This window comes from Microcebus murinus, chromosome 29, assembly GCF_040939455.1.
Source record: "Microcebus murinus isolate Inina chromosome 29, M.murinus_Inina_mat1.0, whole genome shotgun sequence".
Classification (NCBI taxonomy): domain Eukaryota; kingdom Metazoa; phylum Chordata; class Mammalia; order Primates; family Cheirogaleidae; genus Microcebus; species Microcebus murinus.
Genome location: NC_134132.1, coordinates 84,496 through 105,068, shown reverse-complemented (window position 1 = coordinate 105,068; position 20,573 = coordinate 84,496). Strand labels below are relative to the sequence as shown.

General features: G+C 62.3%; 9 non-coding genes across 9 annotated transcripts; all 9 read right to left on the bottom strand.

Moving 5' to 3' along the window:
- Positions 1-211: 211 nt before the first annotated feature.
- Positions 212-330, bottom strand: LOC142865573 (5S ribosomal RNA). The gene has a single exon (XR_012915777.1). It is a non-coding gene; the product is annotated as a 5S ribosomal RNA (ribosomal RNA).
- Positions 331-2,434: 2,104 nt separating this feature from the next.
- LOC142865572 (5S ribosomal RNA) lies at positions 2,435-2,553 on the bottom strand. Its single transcript, XR_012915776.1, has one exon. It is a non-coding gene; the product is annotated as a 5S ribosomal RNA (ribosomal RNA).
- A 2,191-nt stretch (positions 2,554-4,744) lies between these two features.
- On the bottom strand, positions 4,745-4,863 carry LOC142865571 (5S ribosomal RNA). Its single transcript, XR_012915775.1, has one exon. It is a non-coding gene; the product is annotated as a 5S ribosomal RNA (ribosomal RNA).
- Positions 4,864-7,032: 2,169 nt separating this feature from the next.
- Positions 7,033-7,151, bottom strand: LOC142865570 (5S ribosomal RNA). The gene has a single exon (XR_012915774.1). It is a non-coding gene; the product is annotated as a 5S ribosomal RNA (ribosomal RNA).
- Positions 7,152-9,311: 2,160 nt separating this feature from the next.
- LOC142865569 (5S ribosomal RNA) lies at positions 9,312-9,430 on the bottom strand. The gene has a single exon (XR_012915773.1). It is a non-coding gene; the product is annotated as a 5S ribosomal RNA (ribosomal RNA).
- A 2,191-nt stretch (positions 9,431-11,621) lies between these two features.
- LOC142865567 (5S ribosomal RNA) lies at positions 11,622-11,740 on the bottom strand. The gene has a single exon (XR_012915771.1). It is a non-coding gene; the product is annotated as a 5S ribosomal RNA (ribosomal RNA).
- A 2,168-nt stretch (positions 11,741-13,908) lies between these two features.
- On the bottom strand, positions 13,909-14,027 carry LOC142865566 (5S ribosomal RNA). Its single transcript, XR_012915770.1, has one exon. It is a non-coding gene; the product is annotated as a 5S ribosomal RNA (ribosomal RNA).
- A 2,160-nt stretch (positions 14,028-16,187) lies between these two features.
- On the bottom strand, positions 16,188-16,306 carry LOC142865565 (5S ribosomal RNA). Its single transcript, XR_012915769.1, has one exon. It is a non-coding gene; the product is annotated as a 5S ribosomal RNA (ribosomal RNA).
- Positions 16,307-18,493: 2,187 nt separating this feature from the next.
- LOC142865564 (5S ribosomal RNA) lies at positions 18,494-18,612 on the bottom strand. The gene has a single exon (XR_012915768.1). It is a non-coding gene; the product is annotated as a 5S ribosomal RNA (ribosomal RNA).
- Positions 18,613-20,573: the final 1,961 nt, after the last annotated feature.

Sequence of the window (20,573 nt, the reverse complement as noted above, 5' to 3'; positions counted from 1 at the left end):
TGGTCTGAGACCTGACAGTCCAGATGCCACGCAGGCTGCCGCGTGGCGGCGGTGTCGCGGCTCGGGACAAGAGGAGGCCCCACGGTGCGGGCCGGGGCGCCTGGCACCGTGGCGGGCGCTGAGGGTCGGGTTGCCCCCCCCCTCCCGGCCGCCTCCGGGCTCCCAGAAAGGGGACAGAACCAGAGGCAGAAAAAAAAAAAAAAAAAAAAAAAGCCTACGGCACCCGGTATTCCCAGGCGGTCTCCCATCCAAGTACTAACCAGGCCCGACCCTGCTTAGCTTCCGAGATCAGACGAGATCGGGCGCGTTCAGGGTGGTATGGCCGTAGACGGCGGAGGGCGCGCCTGCCCCGCTCAAGAAGCCGAGCCTCTCTGCGCTTCCCGCCGCCTCCTCCCCCCGCCCCAGGCCCCGCGCCAGCGCTGACCCGCGCCGGGCCGGGCCGGGCCGGGCCGGGCCGGGCCGGGTCGGGCCGGGCGGGCCGGGCCTGTTGAGTTCGCCGCCGCCGCCGCCGGCCGGTTCCCAGGGGCTCCGCGGGACCGGGGTGCCGGGCGGGGCGGGCAGGGTGGGGGGCTGTCTTCACACACACACTCACACACACACACACACACACACGCACACGCACACACACGCACACACAAGGTGCGCCTCCACGGCTGGACCCGCCAAGGTGGAGACCTTCCAGCCCCCCTCCTCTCCTCGCCTCGCCTCCTTCACCTACCCGCCCCCCATCCCCCCCCGGCGCGCCGCTGCTGACTGCGCACCCGCGGGGCGCTCGCCCTTTGCCTCCCGCCTCTCTCCCTCACAACCCCTTTGGGCTGCGCCCCCCGCCCTGCGTGTGGGCTGCCGCCTATTCGCCGGGCCAGGGCTGGGGCACAGCGCATGGGGGAGGGGAGCGAGTGTAGGCGCGTGTCTGGGGATGTGTGCCATGGGTGGGGTGGGGGGGTTTGGGGGGCGCTGAAGAAATCAGTCCCCTCCATCTCCTCCCTCTGGAAAACGCCCAAGGCCTTGGAGAACTGCCGGCACCGCTACCCTACTCTGTGTCCTCCTGTGGCCCAGTCCAAGGGGCCTGGGCCTGGCCGGGCGTGGATTGGACCCCAACCACCCTGGGGTGTGGGCTTGCTACAAATCGGCGATTCGATATTTGATTCCGGCTTCATTGAGGTCATTTCACTAATGAGTGCACCGTAAACAGTTTCCTCATGCATTTGTGAGGGTGGCAACTGAAAGAGAATTTTAAAGCTGACAGAATAGGCGAGGAAAGGCGTAGGACATTTCAAAACCCAGTAAGGAAGACTTTCCCGACAGGCAAGAAAGAAACAAGCAAAGGAAAACACCGGTAGCCCGCCCGGATCAGAGTCTGCTCCTTAGAGAAAGTGCCCTGAGCAGGTTCACGCGTGGGTCGCCAGCGGCCTCCAGAAGCGCGAGGCCTGCAGTCTAGGCAAAAGACACCTGCGCTCGGGTGTGTGTGGCGGCACAATTCACCATTGCAAAGGTGTGGAAACGACCCGAGTGCCCATCGACCCATGAGTGGATTAATAAAATGTGGCGCGTGGACACCACGGAGTGCCGTTCGGCTATGAGGAGCAGCGGTGAGAGGGCACCTCTCGTGTTCTGGCCAGAGCTGGAAGCCGTTCCAGTAAGCCAAGTATCCCAAGAATGGACACACGAGCACCAGGTGCGCGCGCCCACCGGCAAATTGGTACGAGCCGACGGACACCTGAGTGGACATAGAGGAGTGACCCTCGTCGGGTGGGTGTCGGACGCGAGGGGGGAGGCGGGCAGAGGGCAATGCACCTGACCTTGACATTTGTGCCCCCACGACACGCTGGGAGAAAACGAGAAATAAATGAATGAGAACACAGGGGGAAGGGGGGCACGGGCAATACACGGAACCTTAATACTTGTACTCCCATAATATGCTTGGAAAAAGAGAGAAAAGAAAATGCAATAATGGAGACAAGAGACAGTTTTTTAAAAAATGAATCCGAAGAGAAAAGTGAAAGGAGGCCTGTCCAGCAGGTCTGGGTGTGACTCCGGATCCCCCAACATCCGGTGCCACCACCAAAGAGTCCTACGTGTAGCCCATAGAACCCCCAAAGCAACGGGACGAGTTCTGGTCACATACTCCCTCAAAATGACATCCTGGCCTTCTTCTGGAACTCCCTGCCCTCTCAGACTCTCGAGGTTTCCTCCAGGGTGTGGGTTCCCACAGACCAGACCTTTGGTCTGAGACCTGACAGTCCAGATGCCACGCAGGCTGCCGCGTGGCGGCGGTGTCGCGGCTCGGGACAAGAGGAGGCCCCACGGTGCGGGCCGGGGCGCCTGGCACCGTGGCGGGCGCTGAGGGTCGGGTTGCCCCCCCCCTCCCGGCCGCCTCCGGGCTCCCAGAAAGGGGACAGAACCAGAGGCAGAAAAAAAAAAAAAAAAAAAAAAAAGCCTACGGCACCCGGTATTCCCAGGCGGTCTCCCATCCAAGTACTAACCAGGCCCGACCCTGCTTAGCTTCCGAGATCAGACGAGATCGGGCGCGTTCAGGGTGGTATGGCCGTAGACGGCGGAGGGCGCGCCTGCCCCGCTCAAGAAGCCGAGCCTCTCTGCGCTTCCCGCCGCCTCCTCCCCCCGCCCCAGGCCCCGCGCCAGCGCTGACCCGCGCCGGGCCGGGCCGGGCCGGGCCGGGCCGGGCCGGGTCGGGCCGGGCGGGCCGGGCCTGTTGAGTTCGCCGCCGCCGCCGCCGGCCGGTTCCCAGGGGCTCCGCGGGACCGGGGTGCCGGGCGGGGCGGGCAGGGTGGGGGGCTGTCTTCACACAAACACACACACACACACACACACACACACACACGCACACACACGCACACACAAGGTGCGCCTCCACGGCTGGACCCGCCAAGGTGGAGACCTTCCAGCCCCCCTCCTCTCCTCGCCTCGCCTCCTTCACCTACCCGCCCCCCATCCCCCCCGGCGCGCCGCTGCTGACTGCGCACGCGCGGGGCGCTCGCCCTTTGCCTCCCGCCTCTCTCCCTCACAACCCCTTTGGGCTGCGCCCCCCGCCCTGCGTGTGGGCTGCCGCCTATTCGCCGGGCCAGGGCTGGGGCACAGCGCATGGGGGAGGGGAGCGAGTGTAGGCGCGTGTCTGGGGATGTGTGCCATGGGTGGGGTGGGGGGGTTTGGGGGGCGCTGAAGAAATCAGTCCCCTCCATCTCCTCCCTCTGGAAAACGCCCAAGGCCTTGGAGAACTGCCGGCACCGCTACCCTACTCTGTGTCCTCCTGTGGCCCAGTCCAAGGGGCCTGGGCCTGGCCGGGCGTGGATTGGACCCCAACCACCCTGGGGTGTGGGCTTGCTACAAATCGGCGATTCGATATTTGATTCCGGCTTCATTGAGGTCATTTCACTAATGAGTGCACCGTAAACAGTTTCCTCATGCATTTGTGAGGGTGGCAACTGAAAGAGAATTTTAAAGCTGACAGAATAGGCGAGGAAAGGCGTAGGACATTTCAAAACCCAGTAAGGAAGACTTTCCCGACAGGCAAGAAAGAAACAAGCAAAGGAAAACACCGGTAGCCCGCCCGGATCAGAGTCTGCTCCTTAGAGAAAGTGCCCTGAGCAGGTTCACGCGTGGGTCGCCAGCGGCCTCCAGAAGCGCGAGGCCTGCAGTCTAGGCAAAAGACACCTGCGCTCGGGTGTGTGTGGCGGCACAATTCACCATTGCAAAGGTGTGGAAACGACCCGAGTGCCCATCGACCCATGAGTGGATTAATAAAATGTGGCGCGTGGACACCACGGAGTGCCGTTCGGCTATGAGGAGCAGCGGTGAGAGGGCACCTCTCGTGTTCTCCTGGCCAGAGCTGGAAGCCGTTCCAGTAAGCCAAGTATCCCAAGAATGGACACACGAGCACCAGGTGCGCGCGCCCACCGGCAAATTGGTACGAGCCGACGGACACCTGAGTGGACATAGAGGAGTGACCCTCGTCGGGTGGGTGTCGGGCGGGTGGGGGGAGGGGATGGACCTACACATCCATTAGGAATGGGGTGGGTGCGCACCAACCGGGGGATGGGCGCACTTGAAGCTCGGACGCGAGGGGGGAGGCGGGCAGAGGGCAATGCACCTGACCTTGACATTTGTGCCCCCACGACACGCTGGGAGAAAACGAGAAATAAATGAATGAGAACACAGGGGGGAGGGGGGCACGGGCAATACACGGAACCTTAATACTTGTACTCCCATAATATGCTTGGAAAAAGAGAGAAAAGAAAATGCAATAATGGAGACAAGAGACAGTTTTTTAAAAAATGAATCCGAAGAGAAAAGTGAAAGGAGGCCTGTCCAGCAGGTCTGGGTGTGACTCCGGATCCCCCAACATCCGGTGCCACCACCAAAGAGTCCTACGTGTAGCCCATAGAACCCCCAAAGCAACGGGACGAGTTCTGGTCACATACTCCCTCAAAATGACATCCTGGCCTTCTTCTGGAACTCCCTGCCCTCTCAGACTCTCGAGGTTTCCTCCAGGGTGTGGGTTCCCACAGACCAGACCTTTGGTCTGAGACCTGACAGTCCAGATGCCACGCAGGCTGCCGCGTGGTGGCGGTGTCGCGGCTCGGGACAAGAGGAGGCCCCACGGTGCGGGCCGGGGCGCCTGGCACCGTGGCGGGCGCTGAGGGTCGGGTTGCCCCCCCCCTCCCGGCCGCCTCCGGGCTCCCAGAAAGGGGACAGAACCAGAGGCAGAAAAAAAAAAAAAAAAAAAAAAAGCCTACGGCACCCGGTATTCCCAGGCGGTCTCCCATCCAAGTACTAACCAGGCCCGACCCTGCTTAGCTTCCGAGATCAGACGAGATCGGGCGCGTTCAGGGTGGTATGGCCGTAGACGGCGGAGGGCGCGCCTGCCCCGCTCAAGAAGCCGAGCCTCTCTGCGCTTCCCGCCGCCTCCTCCCCCCGCCCCAGGCCCCGCGCCAGTGCTGACCCGCGCCGGGCCGGGCCGGGCGGGCCGGGCCTGTTGAGTTCGCCGCCGCCGCCGCCGGCCGGTTCCCAGGGGCTCCGCGGGACCGGGGTGCCGGGCGGGGCGGGCAGGGTGGGGGGCTGTCTTCACACAAACACACACACACACACACACACACACACACACACACACACGCACACACACGCACACACAAGGTGCGCCTCCACGGCTGGACCCGCCAAGGTGGAGACCTTCCAGCCCCCCTCCTCTCCTCGCCTCGCCTCCTTCACCTACCCGCCCCCCATCCCCCCCGGCGCGCCGCTGCTGACTGCGCACGCGCGGGGCGCTCGCCCTTTGCCTCCCGCCTCTCTCCCTCACAACCCCTTTGGGCTGCGCCCCCCGCCCTGCGTGTGGGCTGCCGCCTATTCGCCGGGCCAGGGCTGGGGCACAGCGCATGGGGGAGGGGAGCGAGTGTATGCGCGTGTCTGCGGATGTGTGCCATGGGTGGGGTGGGGGGGTTTGGGGGGCGCTGAAGAAATCAGTCCCCTCCATCTCCTCCCTCTGGAAAACGCCCAAGGCCTTGGAGAACTGCCGGCACCGCTACCCTACTCTGTGTCCTCCTGTGGCCCAGTCCAAGGGGCCTGGGCCTGGCCGGGCGTGGATTGGACCCCAACCACCCTGGGGTGTGGGCTTGCTACAAATCGGCGATTCGATATTTGATTCCGGCTTCATTGAGGTCATTTCACTAATGAGTGCACCGTAAACAGTTTCCTCATGCATTTGTGAGGGTGGCAACTGAAAGAGAATTTTAAAGCTGACAGAATAGGCGAGGAAAGGCGTAGGACATTTCAAAACCCAGTAAGGAAGACTTTCCCGACAGGCAAGAAAGAAACAAGCAAAGGAAAACACCGGTAGCCCGCCCGGATCAGAGTCTGCTCCTTAGAGAAAGTGCCCTGAGCAGGTTCACGCGTGGGTCGCCAGCGGCCTCCAGAAGCGCGAGGCCTGCAGTCTAGGCAAAAGACACCTGCGCTCGGGTGTGTGTGGCGGCACAATTCACCATTGCAAAGGTGTGGAAGCGACCCGAGTGCCCATCGACCCATGAGTGGATTAATAAAATGTGGCGCGTGGACACCACGGAGTGCCGTTCGGCTATGAGGAGCAGCGGTGAGAGGGCACCTCTCGTGTTCTCCTGGCCAGAGCTGGAAGCCGTTCCAGTAAGCCAAGTATCCCAAGAATGGACACACGAGCACCAGGTGCGCGCGCCCACCGGCAAATTGGTACGAGCCGACGGACACCTGAGTGGACATAGAGGAGTGACCCTCGTCGGGTGGGTGTCGGGCGGGTGGGGGGAGGGGATGGACCTACACATCCATTAGGAATGGGGTGGGTGCGCACCAACCGGGGGATGGGCGCACTTGAAGCTCGGACGCGAGGGGGGAGGCGGGCAGAGGGCAATGCACCTGACCTTGACACTTGTGCCCCCACGACACGCTGGGAGAAAACGAGAAATAAATGAATGAGAACACAGGGGGGAGGGGGGCACGGGCAATACACGGAACCTTAATACTTGTACTCCCATAATATGCTTGGAAAAAGAGAGAAAAGAAAATGCAATAATGGAGACAAGAGACAGTTTTTTAAAAAATGAATCCGAAGAGAAAAGTGAAAGGAGGCCTGTCCAGCAGGTCTGGGTGTGACTCCGGATCCCCCAACATCCGGTGCCACCACCAAAGAGTCCTACGTGTAGCCCATAGAACCCCCAAAGCAACGGGACGAGTTCTGGTCACATACTCCCTCAAAATGACATCCTGGCCTTCTTCTGGAACTCCCTGCCCTCTCAGACTCTCGAGGTTTCCTCCAGGGTGTGGGTTCCCACAGACCAGACCTTTGGTCTGAGACCTGACAGTCCAGATGCCACGCAGGCTGCCGCGTGGTGGCGGTGTCGCGGCTCGGGACAAGAGGAGGCCCCACGGTGCGGGCCGGGGCGCCTGGCACCGTGGCGGGCGCTGAGGGTCGGGTTGCCCCCCCCCTCCCGGCCGCCACCGGGCTCCCAGAAAGGGGACAGAACCAGAGGCAGAAAAAAAAAAAAAAAAAAAAAAAGCCTACGGCACCCGGTATTCCCAGGCGGTCTCCCATCCAAGTACTAACCAGGCCCGACCCTGCTTAGCTTCCGAGATCAGACGAGATCGGGCGCGTTCAGGGTGGTATGGCCGTAGACGGCGGAGGGCGCGCCTGCCCCGCTCAAGAAGCCGAGCCTCTCTGCGCTTCCCGCCGCCTCCTCCCCCCGCCCCAGGCCCCGCGCCAGCGCTGACCCGCGCCGGGTCGGGCCGGGCGGGCCGGGCCTGTTGAGTTCGCCGCCGCCGCCGCCGGCCGGTTCCCAGGGGCTCCGCGGGACCGGGGTGCCGGGCGGGGCGGGCAGGGTGGGGGGCTGTCTTCACACACACACACACACACACACACACACACACACACACGCACACACACGCACACACAAGGTGCGCCTCCACGGCTGGACCCGCCAAGGTGGAGACCTTCCAGCCCCCCTCCTCTCCTCGCCTCGCCTCCTTCACCTACCCGCCCCCCATCCCCCCCGGCGCGCCGCTGCTGACTGCGCACGCGCGGGGCGCTCGCCCTTTGCCTCCCGCCTCTCTCCCTCACAACCCCTTTGGGCTGCGCCCCCCGCCCTGCGTGTGGGCTGCCGCCTATTCGCCGGGCCAGGGCTGGGGCACAGCGCATGGGGGAGGGGAGCGAGTGTAGGCGCGTGTCTGGGGATGTGTGCCATGGGTGGGGTGGGGGGGTTTGGGGGGCGCTGAAGAAATCAGTCCCCTCCATCTCCTCCCTCTGGAAAACGCCCAAGGCCTTGGAGAACTGCCGGCACCGCTACCCTACTCTGTGTCCTCCTGTGGCCCAGTCCAAGGGGCCTGGGCCTGGCCGGGCGTGGATTGGACCCCAACCACCCTGGGGTGTGGGCTTGCTACAAATCGGCGATTCGATATTTGATTCCGGCTTCATTGAGGTCATTTCACTAATGAGTGCACCGTAAACAGTTTCCTCGTGCATTTGTGAGGGTGGCAACTGAAAGAGAATTTTAAAGCTGACAGAATAGGCGAGGAAAGGCGTAGGACATTTCAAAACCCAGTAAGGAAGACTTTCCCGACAGGCAAGAAAGAAACAAGCAAAGGAAAACACCGGTAGCCCGCCCGGATCAGAGTCTGCTCCTTAGAGAAAGTGCCCTGAGCAGGTTCACGCGTGGGTCGCCAGCGGCCTCCAGAAGCGCGAGGCCTGCAGTCTAGGCAAAAGACACCTGCGCTCGGGTGTGTGTGGCGGCACAATTCACCATTGCAAAGGTGTGGAAACGACCCGAGTGCCCATCGACCCATGAGTGGATTAATAAAATGTGGCGCGTGGACACCACGGAGTGCCGTTCGGCTATGAGGAGCAGCGGTGAGAGGGCACCTCTCGTGTTCTCCTGGCCAGAGCTGGAAGCCGTTCCAGTAAGCCAAGTATCCCAAGAATGGACACACGAGCACCAGGTGCGCGCGCCCACCGGCAAATTGGTACGAGCCGACGGACACCTGAGTGGACATAGAGGAGTGACCCTCGTCGGGTGGGTGTCGGGCGGGTGGGGGGAGGGGATGGACCTACACATCCATTAGGAATGGGGTGGGTGCGCACCAACCGGGGGATGGGCGCACTTGAAGCTCGGACGCGAGGGGGGAGGCGGGCAGAGGGCAATGCACCTGACCTTGACACTTGTGCCCCCACGACACGCTGGGAGAAAACGAGAAATAAATGAATGAGAACACAGGGGGGAGGGGGGCACGGGCAATACACGGAACCTTAATACTTGTACTCCCATAATATGCTTGGAAAAAGAGAGAAAAGAAAATGCAATAATGGAGACAAGAGACAGTTTTTTAAAAAATGAATCCGAAGAGAAAAGTGAAAGGAGGCCTGTCCAGCAGGTCTGGGTGTGACTCCGGATCCCCCAACATCCGGTGCCACCACCAAAGAGTCCTACGTGTAGCCCATAGAACCCCCAAAGCAACGGGACGAGTTCTGGTCACATACTCCCTCAAAATGACATCCTGGCCTTCTTCTGGAACTCCCTGCCCTCTCAGACTCTCGAGGTTTCCTCCAGGGTGTGGGTTCCCACAGACCAGACCTTTGGTCTGAGACCTGACAGTCCAGATGCCACGCAGGCTGCCGCGTGGCGGCGGTGTCGCGGCTCGGGACAAGAGGAGGCCCCACGGTGCGGGCCGGGGCGCCTGGCACCGTGGCGGGCGCTGAGGGTCGGGTTGCCCCCCCCCTCCCGGCCGCCTCCGGGCTCCCAGAAAGGGGACAGAACCAGAGGCAGAAAAAAAAAAAAAAAAAAAAAAGCCTACGGCACCCGGTATTCCCAGGCGGTCTCCCATCCAAGTACTAACCAGGCCCGACCCTGCTTAGCTTCCGAGATCAGACGAGATCGGGCGCGTTCAGGGTGGTATGGCCGTAGACGGCGGAGGGCGCGCCTGCCCCGCTCAAGAAGCCGAGCCTCTCTGCGCTTCCCGCCGCCTCCTCCCCCCGCCCCAGGCCCCGCGCCAGCGCTGACCCGCGCCGGGCCGGGCCGGGCCGGGCCGGGCCGGGCCGGGTCGGGCCGGGCGGGCCGGGCCTGTTGAGTTCGCCGCCGCCGCCGCCGGCCGGTTCCCAGGGGCTCCGCGGGACCGGGGTGCCGGGCGGGGCGGGCAGGGTGGGGGGCTGTCTTCACACACACACACACACACACACACACACACACACACACGCACACACACGCACACACAAGGTGCGCCTCCACGGCTGGACCCGCCAAGGTGGAGACCTTCCAGCCCCCCTCCTCTCCTCGCCTCGCCTCCTTCACCTACCCGCCCCCCATCCCCCCCGGCGCGCCGCTGCTGACTGCGCACGCGCGGGGCGCTCGCCCTTTGCCTCCCGCCTCTCTCCCTCACAACCCCTTTGGGCTGCGCCCCCCGCCCTGCGTGTGGGCTGCCGCCTATTCGCCGGGCCAGGGCTGGGGCACAGCGCATGGGGGAGGGGAGCGAGTGTAGGCGCGTGTCTGGGGATGTGTGCCATGGGTGGGGTGGGGGGGTTTGGGGGGCGCTGAAGAAATCAGTCCCCTCCATCTCCTCCCTCTGGAAAACGCCCAAGGCCTTGGAGAACTGCCGGCACCGCTACCCTACTCTGTGTCCTCCTGTGGCCCAGTCCAAGGGGCCTGGGCCTGGCCGGGCGTGGATTGGACCCCAACCACCCTGGGGTGTGGGCTTGCTACAAATCGGCGATTCGATATTTGATTCCGGCTTCATTGAGGTCATTTCACTAATGAGTGCACCGTAAACAGTTTCCTCATGCATTTGTGAGGGTGGCAACTGAAAGAGAATTTTAAAGCTGACAGAATAGGCGAGGAAAGGCGTAGGACATTTCAAAACCCAGTAAGGAAGACTTTCCCGACAGGCAAGAAAGAAACAAGCAAAGGAAAACACCGGTAGCCCGCCCGGATCAGAGTCTGCTCCTTAGAGAAAGTGCCCTGAGCAGGTTCACGCGTGGGTCGCCAGCGGCCTCCAGAAGCGCGAGGCCTGCAGTCTAGGCAAAAGACACCTGCGCTCGGGTGTGTGTGGCGGCACAATTCACCATTGCAAAGGTGTGGAAACGACCCGAGTGCCCATCGACCCATGAGTGGATTAATAAAATGTGGCGCGTGGACACCACGGAGTGCCGTTCGGCTATGAGGAGCAGCGGTGAGAGGGCACCTCTCGTGTTCTCCTGGCCAGAGCTGGAAGCCGTTCCAGTAAGCCAAGTATCCCAAGAATGGACACACGAGCACCAGGTGCGCGCGCCCACCGGCAAATTGGTACGAGCCGACGGACACCTGAGTGGACATAGAGGAGTGACCCTCGTCGGGTGGGTGTCGGGCGGGTGGGGGGAGGGGATGGACCTACACATCCATTAGGAATGGGGTGGGTGCGCACCAACCGGGGGATGGGCGCACTTGAAGCTCGGACGCGAGGGGGGAGGCGGGCAGAGGGCAATGCACCTGACCTTGACATTTGTGCCCCCACGACACGCTGGGAGAAAACGAGAAATAAATGAATGAGAACACAGGGGGGAGGGGGGCACGGGCAATACACGGAACCTTAATACTTGTACTCCCATAATATGCTTGGAAAAAGAGAGAAAAGAAAATGCAATAATGGAGACAAGAGACAGTTTTTTAAAAAATGAATCCGAAGAGAAAAGTGAAAGGAGGCCTGTCCAGCAGGTCTGGGTGTGACTCCGGATCCCCCAACATCCGGTGCCACCACCAAAGAGTCCTACGTGTAGCCCATAGAACCCCCAAAGCAACGGGACGAGTTCTGGTCACATACTCCCTCAAAATGACATCCTGGCCTTCTTCTGGAACTCCCTGCCCTCTCAGACTCTCGAGGTTTCCTCCAGGGTGTGGGTTCCCACAGACCAGACCTTTGGTCTGAGACCTGACAGTCCAGATGCCACGCAGGCTGCCGCGTGGTGGCGGTGTCGCGGCTCGGGACAAGAGGAGGCCCCACGGTGCGGGCCGGGGCGCCTGGCACCGTGGCGGGCGCTGAGGGTCGGGTTGCCCCCCCCCTCCCGGCCGCCTCCGGGCTCCCAGAAAGGGGACAGAACCAGAGGCAGAAAAAAAAAAAAAAAAAAAAAAAGCCTACGGCACCCGGTATTCCCAGGCGGTCTCCCATCCAAGTACTAACCAGGCCCGACCCTGCTTAGCTTCCGAGATCAGACGAGATCGGGCGCGTTCAGGGTGGTATGGCCGTAGACGGCGGAGGGCGCGCCTGCCCCGCTCAAGAAGCCGAGCCTCTCTGCGCTTCCCGCCGCCTCCTCCCCCCGCCCCAGGCCCCGCGCCAGTGCTGACCCGCGCCGGGCCGGGCCGGGCGGGCCGGGCCTGTTGAGTTCGCCGCCGCCGCCGCCGGCCGGTTCCCAGGGGCTCCGCGGGACCGGGGTGCCGGGCGGGGCGGGCAGGGTGGGGGGCTGTCTTCACACAAACACACACACACACACACACACACACACACACACACACACGCACACACACGCACACACAAGGTGCGCCTCCACGGCTGGACCCGCCAAGGTGGAGACCTTCCAGCCCCCCTCCTCTCCTCGCCTCGCCTCCTTCACCTACCCGCCCCCCATCCCCCCCGGCGCGCCGCTGCTGACTGCGCACGCGCGGGGCGCTCGCCCTTTGCCTCCCGCCTCTCTCCCTCACAACCCCTTTGGGCTGCGCCCCCCGCCCTGCGTGTGGGCTGCCGCCTATTCGCCGGGCCAGGGCTGGGGCACAGCGCATGGGGGAGGGGAGCGAGTGTATGCGCGTGTCTGCGGATGTGTGCCATGGGTGGGGTGGGGGGGTTTGGGGGGCGCTGAAGAAATCAGTCCCCTCCATCTCCTCCCTCTGGAAAACGCCCAAGGCCTTGGAGAACTGCCGGCACCGCTACCCTACTCTGTGTCCTCCTGTGGCCCAGTCCAAGGGGCCTGGGCCTGGCCGGGCGTGGATTGGACCCCAACCACCCTGGGGTGTGGGCTTGCTACAAATCGGCGATTCGATATTTGATTCCGGCTTCATTGAGGTCATTTCACTAATGAGTGCACCGTAAACAGTTTCCTCATGCATTTGTGAGGGTGGCAACTGAAAGAGAATTTTAAAGCTGACAGAATAGGCGAGGAAAGGCGTAGGACATTTCAAAACCCAGTAAGGAAGACTTTCCCGACAGGCAAGAAAGAAACAAGCAAAGGAAAACACCGGTAGCCCGCCCGGATCAGAGTCTGCTCCTTAGAGAAAGTGCCCTGAGCAGGTTCACGCGTGGGTCGCCAGCGGCCTCCAGAAGCGCGAGGCCTGCAGTCTAGGCAAAAGACACCTGCGCTCGGGTGTGTGTGGCGGCACAATTCACCATTGCAAAGGTGTGGAAGCGACCCGAGTGCCCATCGACCCATGAGTGGATTAATAAAATGTGGCGCGTGGACACCACGGAGTGCCGTTCGGCTATGAGGAGCAGCGGTGAGAGGGCACCTCTCGTGTTCTCCTGGCCAGAGCTGGAAGCCGTTCCAGTAAGCCAAGTATCCCAAGAATGGACACACGAGCACCAGGTGCGCGCGCCCACCGGCAAATTGGTACGAGCCGACGGACACCTGAGTGGACATAGAGGAGTGACCCTCGTCGGGTGGGTGTCGGGCGGGTGGGGGGAGGGGATGGACCTACACATCCATTAGGAATGGGGTGGGTGCGCACCAACCGGGGGATGGGCGCACTTGAAGCTCGGACGCGAGGGGGGAGGCGGGCAGAGGGCAATGCACCTGACCTTGACACTTGTGCCCCCACGACACGCTGGGAGAAAACGAGAAATAAATGAATGAGAACACAGGGGGGAGGGGGGCACGGGCAATACACGGAACCTTAATACTTGTACTCCCATAATATGCTTGGAAAAAGAGAGAAAAGAAAATGCAATAATGGAGACAAGAGACAGTTTTTTAAAAAATGAATCCGAAGAGAAAAGTGAAAGGAGGCCTGTCCAGCAGGTCTGGGTGTGACTCCGGATCCCCCAACATCCGGTGCCACCACCAAAGAGTCCTACGTGTAGCCCATAGAACCCCCAAAGCAACGGGACGAGTTCTGGTCACATACTCCCTCAAAATGACATCCTGGCCTTCTTCTGGAACTCCCTGCCCTCTCAGACTCTCGAGGTTTCCTCCAGGGTGTGGGTTCCCACAGACCAGACCTTTGGTCTGAGACCTGACAGTCCAGATGCCACGCAGGCTGCCGCGTGGTGGCGGTGTCGCGGCTCGGGACAAGAGGAGGCCCCACGGTGCGGGCCGGGGCGCCTGGCACCGTGGCGGGCGCTGAGGGTCGGGTTGCCCCCCCCCTCCCGGCCGCCACCGGGCTCCCAGAAAGGGGACAGAACCAGAGGCAGAAAAAAAAAAAAAAAAAAAAAAGCCTACGGCACCCGGTATTCCCAGGCGGTCTCCCATCCAAGTACTAACCAGGCCCGACCCTGCTTAGCTTCCGAGATCAGACGAGATCGGGCGCGTTCAGGGTGGTATGGCCGTAGACGGCGGAGGGCGCGCCTGCCCCGCTCAAGAAGCCGAGCCTCTCTGCGCTTCCCGCCGCCTCCTCCCCCCGCCCCAGGCCCCGCGCCAGCGCTGACCCGCGCCGGGTCGGGCCGGGCGGGCCGGGCCTGTTGAGTTCGCCGCCGCCGCCGCCGGCCGGTTCCCAGGGGCTCCGCGGGACCGGGGTGCCGGGCGGGGCGGGCAGGGTGGGGGGCTGTCTTCACACACACACACACACACACACACACACACACACACACGCACACACACGCACACACAAGGTGCGCCTCCACGGCTGGACCCGCCAAGGTGGAGACCTTCCAGCCCCCCTCCTCTCCTCGCCTCGCCTCCTTCACCTACCCGCCCCCCATCCCCCCCGGCGCGCCGCTGCTGACTGCGCACGCGCGGGGCGCTCGCCCTTTGCCTCCCGCCTCTCTCCCTCACAACCCCTTTGGGCTGCGCCCCCCGCCCTGCGTGTGGGCTGCCGCCTATTCGCCGGGCCAGGGCTGGGGCACAGCGCATGGGGGAGGGGAGCGAGTGTAGGCGCGTGTCTGGGGATGTGTGCCATGGGTGGGGTGGGGGGGTTTGGGGGGCGCTGAAGAAATCAGTCCCCTCCATCTCCTCCCTCTGGAAAACGCCCAAGGCCTTGGAGAACTGCCGGCACCGCTACCCTACTCTGTGTCCTCCTGTGGCCCAGTCCAAGGGGCCTGGGCCTGGCCGGGCGTGGATTGGACCCCAACCACCCTGGGGTGTGGGCTTGCTACAAATCGGCGATTCGATATTTGATTCCGGCTTCATTGAGGTCATTTCACTAATGAGTGCACCGTAAACAGTTTCCTCGTGCATTTGTGAGGGTGGCAACTGAAAGAGAATTTTAAAGCTGACAGAATAGGCGAGGAAAGGCGTAGGACATTTCAAAACCCAGTAAGGAAGACTTTCCCGACAGGCAAGAAAGAAACAAGCAAAGGAAAACACCGGTAGCCCGCCCGGATCAGAGTCTGCTCCTTAGAGAAAGTGCCCTGAGCAGGTTCACGCGTGGGTCGCCAGCGGCCTCCAGAAGCGCGAGGCCTGCAGTCTAGGCAAAAGACACCTGCGCTCGGGTGTGTGTGGCGGCACAATTCACCATTGCAAAGGTGTGGAAACGACCCGAGTGCCCATCGACCCATGAGTGGATTAATAAAATGTGGCGCGTGGACACCACGGAGTGCCGTTCGGCTATGAGGAGCAGCGGTGAGAGGGCACCTCTCGTGTTCTCCTGGCCAGAGCTGGAAGCCGTTCCAGTAAGCCAAGTATCCCAAGAATGGACACACGAGCACCAGGTGCGCGCGCCCACCGGCAAATTGGTACGAGCCGACGGACACCTGAGTGGACATAGAGGAGTGACCCTCGTCGGGTGGGTGTCGGGCGGGTGGGGGGAGGGGATGGACCTACACATCCATTAGGAATGGGGTGGGTGCGCACCAACCGGGGGATGGGCGCACTTGAAGCTCGGACGCGAGGGGGGAGGCGGGCAGAGGGCAATGCACCTGACCTTGACACTTGTGCCCCCACGACACGCTGGGAGAAAACGAGAAATAAATGAATGAGAACACAGGGGGGAGGGGGGCACGGGCAATACACGGAACCTTAATACTTGTACTCCCATAATATGCTTGGAAAAAGAGAGAAAAGAAAATGCAATAATGGAGACAAGAGACAGTTTTTTAAAAAATGAATCCGAAGAGAAAAGTGAAAGGAGGCCTGTCCAGCAGGTCTGGGTGTGACTCCGGATCCCCCAACATCCGGTGCCACCACCAAAGAGTCCTACGTGTAGCCCATAGAACCCCCAAAGCAACGGGACGAGTTCTGGTCACATACTCCCTCAAAATGACATCCTGGCCTTCTTCTGGAACTCCCTGCCCTCTCAGACTCTCGAGGTTTCCTCCAGGGTGTGGGTTCCCACAGACCAGACCTTTGGTCTGAGACCTGACAGTCCAGATGCCACGCAGGCTGCCGCGTGGCGGCGGTGTCGCGGCTCGGGACAAGAGGAGGCCCCACGGTGCGGGCCGGGGCGCCTGGCACCGTGGCGGGCGCTGAGGGTCGGGTTGCCCCCCCCCTCCCGGCCGCCTCCGGGCTCCCAGAAAGGGGACAGAACCAGAGGCAGAAAAAAAAAAAAAAAAAAAAAAGCCTACGGCACCCGGTATTCCCAGGCGGTCTCCCATCCAAGTACTAACCAGGCCCGACCCTGCTTAGCTTCCGAGATCAGACGAGATCGGGCGCGTTCAGGGTGGTATGGCCGTAGACGGCGGAGGGCGCGCCTGCCCCGCTCAAGAAGCCGAGCCTCTCTGCGCTTCCCGCCGCCTCCTCCCCCCGCCCCAGGCCCCGCGCCAGCGCTGACCCGCGCCGGGCCGGGCCGGGCCGGGCCGGGCCGGGCCGGGTCGGGCCGGGCGGGCCGGGCCTGTTGAGTTCGCCGCCGCCGCCGCCGGCCGGTTCCCAGGGGCTCCGCGGGACCGGGGTGCCGGGCGGGGCGGGCAGGGTGGGGGGCTGTCTTCACACACACACACACACACACACACACACACACACACACGCACACACACGCACACACAAGGTGCGCCTCCACGGCTGGACCCGCCAAGGTGGAGACCTTCCAGCCCCCCTCCTCTCCTCGCCTCGCCTCCTTCACCTACCCGCCCCCCATCCCCCCCGGCGCGCCGCTGCTGACTGCGCACGCGCGGGGCGCTCGCCCTTTGCCTCCCGCCTCTCTCCCTCACAACCCCTTTGGGCTGCGCCCCCCGCCCTGCGTGTGGGCTGCCGCCTATTCGCCGGGCCAGGGCTGGGGCACAGCGCATGGGGGAGGGGAGCGAGTGTAGGCGCGTGTCTGGGGATGTGTGCCATGGGTGGGGTGGGGGGGTTTGGGGGGCGCTGAAGAAATCAGTCCCCTCCATCTCCTCCCTCTGGAAAACGCCCAAGGCCTTGGATAACTGCCGGCACCGCTACCCTACTCTGTGTCCTCCTGTGGCCCAGTCCAAGGGGCCTGGGCCTGGCCGGGCGTGGATTGGACCCCAACCACCCTGGGGTGTGGGCTTGCTACAAATCGGCGATTCGATATTTGATTCCGGCTTCATTGAGGTCATTTCACTGATGAGTGCACCGTAAACAGTTTCCTCATGCATTTGTGAGGGTGGCAACTGAAAGAGAATTTTAAAGCTGACAGAATAGGCGAGGAAAGGCGTAGGACATTTCAAAACCCAGTAAGGAAGACTTTCCCGACAGGCAAGAAAGAAACAAGCAAAGGAAAACACCGGTAGCCCGCCCGGATCAGAGTCTGCTCCTTAGAGAAAGTGCCCTGAGCAGGTTCACGCGTGGGTCGCCAGCGGCCTCCAGAAGCGCGAGGCCTGCAGTCTAGGCAAAAGACACCTGCGCTCGGGTGTGTGTGGCGGCACAATTCACCATTGCAAAGGTGTGGAAACGACCCGAGTGCCCATCGACCCATGAGTGGATTAATAAAATGTGGCGCGTGGACACCACGGAGTGCCGTTCGGCTATGAGGAGCAGCGGTGAGAGGGCACCTCTCGTGTTCTGGCCAGAGCTGGAAGCCGTTCCAGTAAGCCAAGTATCCCAAGAATGGACACACGAGCACCAGGTGCGCGCGCCCACCGGCAAATTGGTACGAGCCGACGGACACCTGAGTGGACATAGAGGAGTGACCCTTGTCGGGTGGGTGTCGGGCGGGTGGGGGGAGGGGATGGACCTACACATCCATTAGGAATGGGGTGGGTGCGCACCAACCGGGGGATGGGCGCACTTGAAGCTCGGACGCGAGGGGGGAGGCGGGCAGAGGGCAATGCACCTGACCTTGACATTTGTGCCCCCACGACACGCTGGGAGAAAACGAGAAATAAATGAATGAGAACACAGGGGGGAGGGGGGCACGGGCAATACACGGAACCTTAATACTTGTACTCCCATAATATGCTTGGAAAAAGAGAGAAAAGAAAATGCAATAATGGAGACAAGAGACAGTTTTTTAAAAAATGAATCCGAAGAGAAAAGTGAAAGGAGGCCTGTCCAGCAGGTCTGGGTGTGACTCCGGATCCCCCAACATCCGGTGCCACCACCAAAGAGTCCTACGTGTAGCCCATAGAACCCCCAAAGCAACGGGACGAGTTCTGGTCACATACTCCCTCAAAATGACATCCTGGCCTTCTTCTGGAACTCCCTGCCCTCTCAGACTCTCGAGGTTTCCTCCAGGGTGTGGGTTCCCACAGACCAGACCTTTGGTCTGAGACCTGACAGTCCAGATGCCACGCAGGCTGCCGCGTGGTGGCGGTGTCGCGGCTCGGGACAAGAGGAGGCCCCACGGTGCGGGCCGGGGCGCCTGGCACCGTGGCGGGCGCTGAGGGTCGGGTTGCCCCCCCCCTCCCGGCCGCCTCCGGGCTCCCAGAAAGGGGACAGAACCAGAGGCAGAAAAAAAAAAAAAAAAAAAAAAGCCTACGGCACCCGGTATTCCCAGGCGGTCTCCCATCCAAGTACTAACCAGGCCCGACCCTGCTTAGCTTCCGAGATCAGACGAGATCGGGCGCGTTCAGGGTGGTATGGCCGTAGACGGCGGAGGGCGCGCCTGCCCCGCTCAAGAAGCCGAGCCTCTCTGCGCTTCCCGCCGCCTCCTCCCCCCGCCCCAGGCCCCGCGCCAGTGCTGACCCGCGCCGGGCCGGGCCGGGCCGGGCCGGGCCGGGCCGGGCCGGGTCGGGCCGGGCGGGCCGGGCCTGTTGAGTTCGCCGCCGCCGCCGCCGGCCGGTTCCCAGGGGCTCCGCGGGACCGGGGTGCCGGGCGGGGCGGGCAGGGTGGGGGGCTGTCTTCACACAAACACACACACACACACACACACACACACACACACACACACGCACACACACCCACACACAAGGTGCGCCTCCACGGCTGGACCCGCCAAGGTGGAGACCTTCCAGCCCCCCTCCTCTCCTCGCCTCGCCTCCTTCACCTACCCGCCCCCCATCCCCCCCGGCGCGCCGCTGCTGACTGCGCACGCGCGGGGCGCTCGCCCTTTGCCTCCCGCCTCTCTCCCTCACAACCCCTTTGGGCTGCGCCCCCCGCCCTGCGTGTGGGCTGCCGCCTATTCGCCGGGCCAGGGCTGGGGCACAGCGCATGGGGGAGGGGAGCGAGTGTAGGCGCGTGTCTGGGGATGTGTGCCATGGGTGGGGTGGGGGGGTTTGGGGGGCGCTGAAGAAATCAGTCCCCTCCATCTCCTCCCTCTGGAAAACGCCCAAGGCCTTGGAGAACTGCCGGCACCGCTACCCTACTCTGTGTCCTCCTGTGGCCCAGTCCAAGGGGCCTGGGCCTGGCCGGGCGTGGATTGGACCCCAACCACCCTGGGGTGTGGGCTTGCTACAAATCGGCGATTCGATATTTGATTCCGGCTTCATTGAGGTCATTTCACTAATGAGTGCACCGTAAACAGTTTCCTCGTGCATTTGTGAGGGTGGCAACTGAAAGAGAATTTTAAAGCTGACAGAATAGGCGAGGAAAGGCGTAGGACATTTCAAAACCCAGTAAGGAAGACTTTCCCGACAGGCAAGAAAGAAACAAGCAAAGGAAAACACCGGTAGCCCGCCCGGATCAGAGTCTGCTCCTTAGAGAAAGTGCCCTGAGCAGGTTCACGCGTGGGTCGCCAGCGGCCTCCAGAAGCGCGAGGCCTGCAGTCTAGGCAAAAGACACCTGCGCTCGGGTGTGTGTGGCGGCACAATTCACCATTGCAAAGGTGTGGAAACGACCCGAGTGCCCATCGACCCATGAGTGGATTAATAAAATGTGGCGCGTGGACACCACGGAGTGCCGTTCGGCTATGAGGAGCAGCGGTGAGAGGGCACCTCTCGTGTTCTCCTGGCCAGAGCTGGAAGCCGTTCCAGTAAGCCAAGTATCCCAAGAATGGACACACGAGCACCAGGTGCGCGCGCCCACCGGCAAATTGGTACGAGCCGACGGACACCTGAGTGGACATAGAGGAGTGACCCTCGTCGGGTGGGTGTCGGGCGGGTGGGGGGAGGGGATGGACCTACACATCCATTAGGAATGGGGTGGGTGCGCACCAACCGGGGGATGGGCGCACTTGAAGCTCGGACGCGAGGGGGGAGGCGGGCAGAGGGCAATGCACCTGACCTTGACACTTGTGCCCCCACGACACGCTGGGAGAAAACGAGAAATAAATGAATGAGAACACAGGGGGGAGGGGGGCACGGGCAATACACGGAACCTTAATACTTGTACTCCCATAATATGCTTGGAAAAAGAGAGAAAAGAAAATGCAATAATGGAGACAAGAGACAGTTTTTTAAAAAATGAATCCGAAGAGAAAAGTGAAAGGAGGCCTGTCCAGCAGGTCTGGGTGTGACTCCGGATCCCCCAACATCCGGTGCCACCACCAAAGAGTCCTACGTGTAGCCCATAGAACCCCCAAAGCAACGGGACGAGTTCTGGTCACATACTCCCTCAAAATGACATCCTGGCCTTCTTCTGGAACTCCCTGCCCTCTCAGACTCTCGAGGTTTCC